At 43.7% G+C, this 8,088-nt stretch overlaps 1 pseudogene; it reads right to left on the reverse strand.

The window, feature by feature from the left end:
* Positions 1 to 4,981: 4,981 nt before the first annotated feature.
* Positions 4,982 to 6,144, reverse strand: LOC147120173 (gamma-crystallin S-1 pseudogene; annotated as a pseudogene).
* Positions 6,145 to 8,088: the final 1,944 nt, after the last annotated feature.

The raw sequence follows: 8,088 nt of genomic DNA on the forward strand, positions 1-8,088 counted from the left end.
CTAATCTACTGGAATTTTTTGAGGATGTAACTGGTAAAATAGATAAGGGAGAACCAGTGGATGTGGTGTATTTGGACTTTCAGAAGGCTTTCGATAAGGTCCCGCATAAGAGATTAGCATGCAAAATTAAGGCACATGGGATTGGGGGCAAGGTATTGACTTGGATAGAGAACTGGTTGGCGGACAGAAAGCAAAGAGTTGGATTAAACGGGTCGTTTTCCGAGTGGCAGGCAGTGACTAGTGGGGTACCGCAAGGATTGGTCCTAGGACCCCAGATGTTCACAATATATATTAATGATCTGGACGAGGGACTTGGATGTAATATCTCCAAATTTGCAGACGACACAAAGCTGGGTGGGAGGGTAAGCTGTGAGGAGGATGTCGTGAAACTGCAGTACGATTTGGACAGGTTGGGTGATTTGGCAGAAACATGGCAAATGCGCTATAATGTGGATAAATGTGAGATTTTCCACTTTGGTGGCAAAAAGAGGAAGGCAGATTATTATTTGAATGGCAATAGATTGGGAGAAGGGGAAGTGCAAAGAGACCTGGGTGTTATTGTGTGCCAGTCGCTGAAGGTAAGCATGCAGGTGCAGCAGGCGGTTAAGAAGGCAAATGGTATGTTGGCCTTCGTAGCAAGAGGGTTCGAGTACAGGAACAAGGATGTCTTGCTACAGTTGTACAGGGCCTTGGTGAGACCGCACCTTGAGTATTGTGTGCAGTTTTGGTCACCTTACCTGAGGAAGGACGTTCTTGCCATGGAGGGAGTGCAGCGAAGATTCGCCAGGCTGATACCTGGGATGGCCGGAATGACGTATGAGGAGAGATTGTGTCGATTGGGCTTATACTCACTGGAGTTTAGAAGATTGAGAGGGGATCTCATCGAAACCTATAAAATTCTGTCAGACCTGGACAGACTAGATGCAGGAAGGATGTTTATGATGGCCGGGGGAGTCCAGAACCAGGGGTCTTAGTCTAAGGATAAGGGTAAGCCATTTAGGACTGAAATGAGGAGGAACTTCTTCACCCAGAGAGTGGTGAACCTGTGGAATTCTCTGCCACAGAGGGCGGTGGAGGCCAGTTCATTAAATATATTCAAGAAAGAGTTGAATATATTTTTTGAGGCTAAGGGGATCAAGGGATATGGGGAGAAGGCAGGGACAGGGTACTGAATTTGAATGATCAGCCATGATCTCATTGAATGGCGGAGCAGGCTCGAAGGGCCGAATGGCCTACTCCTGCTCCTATCTTCTATGTTTCTATGTTTCTATGTAAAACGTAAAGCTGTTTTATAAATACATAAAGAGCAAGAGGATAACTGAAGAAAGAGTAGGGCCTATGAGAGACCAAAAAGATAACCTGTGTGTTGAGGCAGATGACGTGGGTATGATTCTTAATGAATACTTTGCGTCTGTCTTCACAATAGAGAGAGACGATGCAGACATTGTAGTTAAGGAGGAGGAGTGTGAAATATTAGATGAGATAAACCTAGTGAGAGAGGAAATATTAAGAGGTTTAGCATCTTTGAAAGTAGATAAGTCACCAGGACCGGATGAAATGTATCCCAGGCTGTTAAGAGAAGCAAGCGAGGAAATAGCAGAGGCTCTAACCATCATTTTCCAATTCTCTCTGGCTATAGGCATGGTGCCAGAAGAGAGGAGGACTGCTAATGTACCGTTGTTTAAAAAGGGAGAAATGGATAGGCCAAGAGCTTACAGGCCATTCAGCCTAAGCTCGGTGGTGGGCAAATTATTAGAAAAAATTCTGAGGGACAGAATTAATCAGCATTTAGAAAGGCACTGATTCTTTTTCTCTTAGGCAGACCCTCGGAACCGAGGATGACTTGCTTCCACAATAAAAATGAGTTCTCAGATGACTGATGAGTCCAATGCGGGACCTACAGTCTCTGTCACAGGTGGGGCAGACGGTGGTTGAAGGGGTGGATGCGTGGGGTGGATGGGTGGGGTGCTTGGGTTGACATTATCTCGTTGTGCTGCTTGCGCTTGGCTTCCGCTTGCTCCCGGCAAAGAGACTCGAGGTGTTCAGTGACTTCCCGGATGCTTCTCCTCCACTTTGTGCGGTCTTAGGCCAGGAATTCCCAGGTGTCAGTGGGGATGTTGCACTTTTCAAAGACGCTTTGAGGGTGTCCTTGAAGCGTTTCATCTGCCCACCTGGGGCTCTCTTGCCATGTCGGAGCTTCGAGTAGAGCATTTGTTTTGGGAGTCTCGTATCGAGCATGCGGACAATGTGACCCGTCCATCAGAGCTGATCGAGCGTGGTCAAAGCTTTGTTGCTGGGGATGTTGGCCTGAGCGAGAACACTGACGTTGGTGCACCTACCCTGCCAATGCATTTGCAGGATCTTGCGGAGACAGCATTGGTGGTATCTCTCCAGTGCTTTGAGATGCCTGATGTACATGGTCCATGTCTCTGAGGCATGGAGCAGAGCGGGTATCACTGCTGCTCTGTAAACCATGACCTTAGTGCCAAATTTGAGGTCCTGGTCTTCAAACACTCTCTCCCTCAGGCGACTGAAGGCTGCACTGGCACACTGAAGGCGGTCTTGGACTTCGCCATCGACGTCTGCCCTTGTTGACAGTAGGCTCTCGAGGTATGGAAAGTGGTCCACGTTGTCCAAGGACTTGTCGTGATTTTGATAATCACGGGGCAGTACTGTGTGGCGGGGGCAGGTTGGTAGAGGACCTTTGTCTTACGGATGTTTAGTGTAAGGCCCATGCATTTGTACGCTTCGGTGAAGGTGTTGACGATGGTTTGGAGTTCGACCTCCGAGTGAGCGCAGACGCAAGCATCGTCTGCTTACTGTAATTCAACGACAGAGGATGGGACGACCTTGGATCTGAACTGGAAGCGACGGCATTCTGTAAATTAGCTCCACTCCAGCAGGGAGCTGATTGAGGGTGAGATGGAGCTTTGCAGCAAGGAAGATCAAGAAGAGCTTTGGCATGATGGCACAGCCTTGCTTGGCCCCGGTCTGTAAATTAATTGGGTCTGTTGTGGAACCATTGGTCAGGATCACGGCTTGCATGTTGTCGTGAAGCAGGCGGAGGATGGTGACAAACTTTTGAGGGCAGCCGAATTTGAGGAGGACACTCCATAATCCCTCATGGTTGACAGTGTCGAAGGCCTTTGTGAGATGAAGGAAGGCCATGTTGGTGCTGTTCCCTGCATTTCTCTTGTAATTGACTCACGGTGAAGATCATGTCCATTGTGCCCCTTAGTGGGCGGAATCCGCATTACGACTCTGGGAGGAGTGCTTCAGCTACTGGGAGAAGGCGATTGAGGAGGATTCTTGCGATGACTTTCTCTGTGGAAGACAGCAGGGAAACTCCTCTGTAATTAACGCAACCGGACTTGTCACCTTTCTTAAAGATGGTCACAATTACGGCATCTCTGCGATCCCCTGGCATGCTCTCTCCTTCCAGATAAGAGAAATGATTTCATGAATCCACGCCAGTATTGCTTCTCCACCATGCTTTAGTGCCTCGGCAGGGATCCATCTGCTCCTGAGGCCTTGTTGTTCTTCAGTTGTCGGATGGCCTTTTGAACCTCATGCCGGGCTGGGGTTGTGCTGAGATGGTGGCGTGTTGTGGGATTAATCAAGGACAGTCTGCATGGATTTGTTTAGGGTCATGTCTGACTAACTTCATTGAATATTTTGAGCAAGTAACAAGGAAGGTCGATGAGGGTAGTGCGTTCAATGTAGTCTACATGGATTTTAGCAAGGCTTTTGACAAGGTCCCACATGGCAGACTGGTCAGAAAAGTAAAAGCCCATGGGATCCAAGGGAAAGTGGCAAGTTGGATCCAAAATTGACTCAGTGGCAGGAAGCAAAGGGTAATGGTTGATGAGTGTTTTTGTGACTGAAAGGCTATTTCCAGTGAGGTTCCGCAGGGCTCAATACTAGGTCCCTTGCTTTTTGTGGTATATAGCGATGACTTAGACTTCAATGTAGGGGGGATGATTAAGAAGTTTGCAGGTGATACAAAAATTGGCCATGCGGTTGATAGTGAGGAAGAAAGTTGTAGACTGCAGGATATTATCAATGGACTGGTCAGGTGGGCAGAAAAGAGGCAAATGAAATTCAATCCGGAGAAGTGTGTGGTAGTACATTTGGGGAGGGCTAACAAGGCAAGGGAATACACAATAAATGGTAGGATACTGAGAAGTGTAGAGGAACAGAGGGACCTTGGAGTTCATGTCCACAGATCCCTGAAGGTAACAGGACAGGTAGATAAGATGGTTAAGAAGGCATACAGGATACTTTCCTTTATTAGCCAAGGCATAGAATATAAGAGCAGGGAGGTTATACTAGAACTGTATAAAACACTAATTAGGCCACAGCTAGAGTACTGCGTACAGTTCAGGTCACCACATTACAGGAAAGATGTAATTGCACTAGAGCAGATTTACGAGGATGTTGCCATGATTGGAGAATTTTAGCTATGAGGAAGGATTGGATAGGCAGGGGTTGTTTTATTTGGAACTGTGGAGGCTGAGGGGAGACTTAATTGAGGTGGTAAAATTATGAGGGGCCTAGATAGAGTGGTTAGGGAGGACCTATTTCAGTTAGCAGAGAGGTCAATAACCAGGGTGCATAAATTAAAGTAATTGGTAGGATGATTAGAGGGGAGCTGAGGAGAACAATTTTTCACCCAGAGGGTGGTGGGGGTTTGAAACACACTGCCTAAAAGTGTGGTAGAGGCAGAAACCCTCATCGCATTTAAAAAGTACTTGGATAGGCACTTGAAGTGCCGTAGCCTACGGGGCTACGGAACAAGAGCTGGAAAGTGGGATTAGGCTGGATATGTTAATAGACTGTAAATATCCTATAATTACAGTATCTATGACAGAACCCACAAATAAAGATCAGAAGAGACAAAGACTCAATAAAATCTCAATTATTTATTACTTCAGCTTGATTTAATCATTTGTTTGAACAAATTAAGCAGCACAGACAAATTTTAGAAATGCATCATACGACGGAAGGAGCCAACGGATGGACAACTGCTGCCCCAGTCACTGAACCTCCTGTATTCACTGGGTCTCATGAGTACTGGTGGTCTCTGTAGTTGGACTGTTCATAGAAGTTCCAGTAACCATCCATCACATGAGAGGAGTGAATGTCACGGTAGCGGAAACGATCGTAGACAGATGGACAGTCATCCATGAATTCCGTCATCTGCCCTCCAAGGTCAGGCCTCTCATAAATCTTCATTCTGTAGGAGTTACTGCTGGACTGGAATGGTAAGTGAATCATGTCAGTCAATATCTTAAGCCCCAAAATGGACAAAAGATTTATCACAGTTATAAAACTAGCCAGAAGTTTTCAGGTAATTTATCTTTATAGTTTTGGTATGTTTTCAATTATTACTTGATGCACAAGATGCTCAATGGGTGGGAAGTATTATGGGATATCTTGTTTGTTTACATTTGGTAAAGTGGTTCCAATTAGTTATCAGTGGTGAATTCATGAATCATCTTCATGACGGGAAAATATCGAACATTCCACTTGTGCACTTTCCAGCTATTTGTACTTAATCAATTGAAATGGAAGTCAAGCATTGATTGATTGTTATTTATATTTCACAAAGCCCTTTACAAAGGGTATATTTTAATATACCTAGGTGAGTTATGGAAGCTACTTTTCGTGTACGTCCAGTGGTGAGTGACATGGTGAATATTTCTTTAGTGGGGAGAAGAATTACATTGACAAGAATATCTCAACCTGTGCAATATTTTAAATATTAATTACCGCTGTGTTCAATGAAAAATCAACCACTGTGGGATTAAAAGTTGAAGTGCTTAATAGTTACATCAGTGTTAGAAAGAACAATGAAAACTGAATAAATAAAATAAGTGTAAAACTTACATATGGGTAAGTGCAACATGACCTGATGCTGTCATTGAATCCCATCCAGCGCTGGTAGTCAGGATATTCTTCCCTGCTCAGAACATACTGGTATCCCATGTAATTGGGTCTCTCATACAGCACCCACCAGTCACTCTCAACATGGATGGAGTTACAGCGGCTGAAGTAAGAGTGCAGGTCAGCACAGTCAGTACTGCACTCGTAGCGCTGACCCTGGAATTTGCTGCCTATACAGTTACTGAATGGCTGGTGCATTTTCAAACAATTGGTCTTAAACTCATAACCGTTTAAAAATATGATTTTATTGCAATTGGTCAAATGGAATGATTGCAACATATCAGGACTTTAATGTGGAAAAACACGTGAAAGTGCTTCACTTTGGATTGGAGCGGTGACCAGAAGCTTGATGGGAAAAACTGATCTTAAGCAGGCTTTTAACTGTCCAGAGAATTAAAGGGATTTGGAGAGGAAGTACCACAGAATAATACTGCAGCAAATTACAATCATTCTTTGAGATTGAACATACTAAATATCTCCTTTTGATGCCCCCAAAATATTCATTATAACAAATCTACGTCAGTTATATACAAACACAAAGTACAGTGCTATTACATTGCTCGGCTTCCATCACATATTCTATGATAGCTCCTAGATTGTGTGCAACTTTATTACAGATGCCTCATGTAAGAATTATTAATTTATTTCTATATTGCTTACAAATCTAGGGACATAGCACAATATGTTTACAGTGAGTCACAAATTATTTGTTAACTAGTATTAATCATCGAGTAAAAGTCATGACAGTAGTATGATCTTCCAGCCAAGCGCTTATTATTTTTAAGTTTTTATTTCCATTCAAATATTAAATTGGTAATATATGATACATATTACAATAATTGGTCAATTTTCAGCACAATATCAAATGGAAATGTGTTTATTCCTGTACCATTCACAAATTCTACTTTATATCATAGTCTTTTCAACTTTATGGAAAATAAAATTTGCAGAGGTTACATAAAAGTGAGATATGAACTTAGAAAGATGGAAAGGTACCTCAGTGTTGGTATTCCATGCCCAAGAAACCCACCATGAAATTAATTTGCTTGTTTCAAAGAGCTTGATAGAGAATGGAGCATTACAGACTAAATTCATTTAAAAGCGCACCATTTCATAGTGTTTTCATATCTAGTGTTGTCACCTGAGTTTTTGACATAAAATGGAAGCAGGTAGCTCAGTTAACAGCCAATGATTAGCGCACCTCTGGTGGGAGTTGTCTACACTCCTCTTTAGTCAATTGCTGCAGTGACACTAGCTTCTTGGTATCTGCTGCACAGTTTGTTAATCTCTATAGGAATTAATTTCAAGGAGGGCAGCTCACTGTGGTCAGAATGGAGCTTCCATAAGAGATCATCAGTGCGTCTCTAGACTCAATTAATACAATGGGCCAGAAATTCGGGTCCCCACGGGTGAGTACGCTGCGTACTCACGCATAGGGCCAACAAAAGTGCCGGTTTCCTGCATGCACTGCGCATGCGCGGGAAACCGGAACTTCCGTTCCTTTGAAAGAAGGGGTTCACAGGTCGAACGCGTGCGCTGGAGAGGCAGCGCGTACACCTTGAACTTCCGTTTTTTTTACAGGTTTCTCCGGGAGGGTAAGTCTCCAGCAGCTACGCTTTAAAAAAGCAGTCGCAATGCCTGCTTTTAACAAGATAAGTGGTGAATTAAGTAAAATTATAACATTTTTTCCACAGGTTTATTATTTTTAAATATTTTAAAGAAAGGTAAGTTTATTTTTAGCCCTGTTAAAAACTGCAATTTATTTTTTCAAAAATGTAAGTTATTGTTTAAAATAGTTATTTTATGTAATTTATAGTTATTTTAAAAATGTGATGTTTTAAAAAAATTTATTCGAAGTTTTAGTGATGTTTTGGGGCCGATTTCTATTCATAGATTTGACAGGTCTTCCTGGGATATGCAGGCACTGCGTGCCAGCAGCTGTAGCAGGCCCAGGATCAGAATCCAACGCGGGCCCACAGCACAATGGCCGTCGTGCTAGGTAAGTGCAGGTCGAGGGCTTGCACCCGCGGGAAGCCTCCGACCCAAATTTCTGGCCCAACGTTTCATCAGAGCATGTTGCTTCTTCCATATATTTTGCAGTGGATGTGTTTCCTGACATGAACTTGGGATGCCTACAAGCCA

The sequence above is a fragment of the Somniosus microcephalus genome, chromosome 4, assembly GCF_052327205.1.
Source record: "Somniosus microcephalus isolate GS21.2 chromosome 4, FLI_Smic_1.0, whole genome shotgun sequence".
Lineage (NCBI taxonomy): Eukaryota > Metazoa > Chordata > Chondrichthyes > Squaliformes > Somniosidae > Somniosus > Somniosus microcephalus.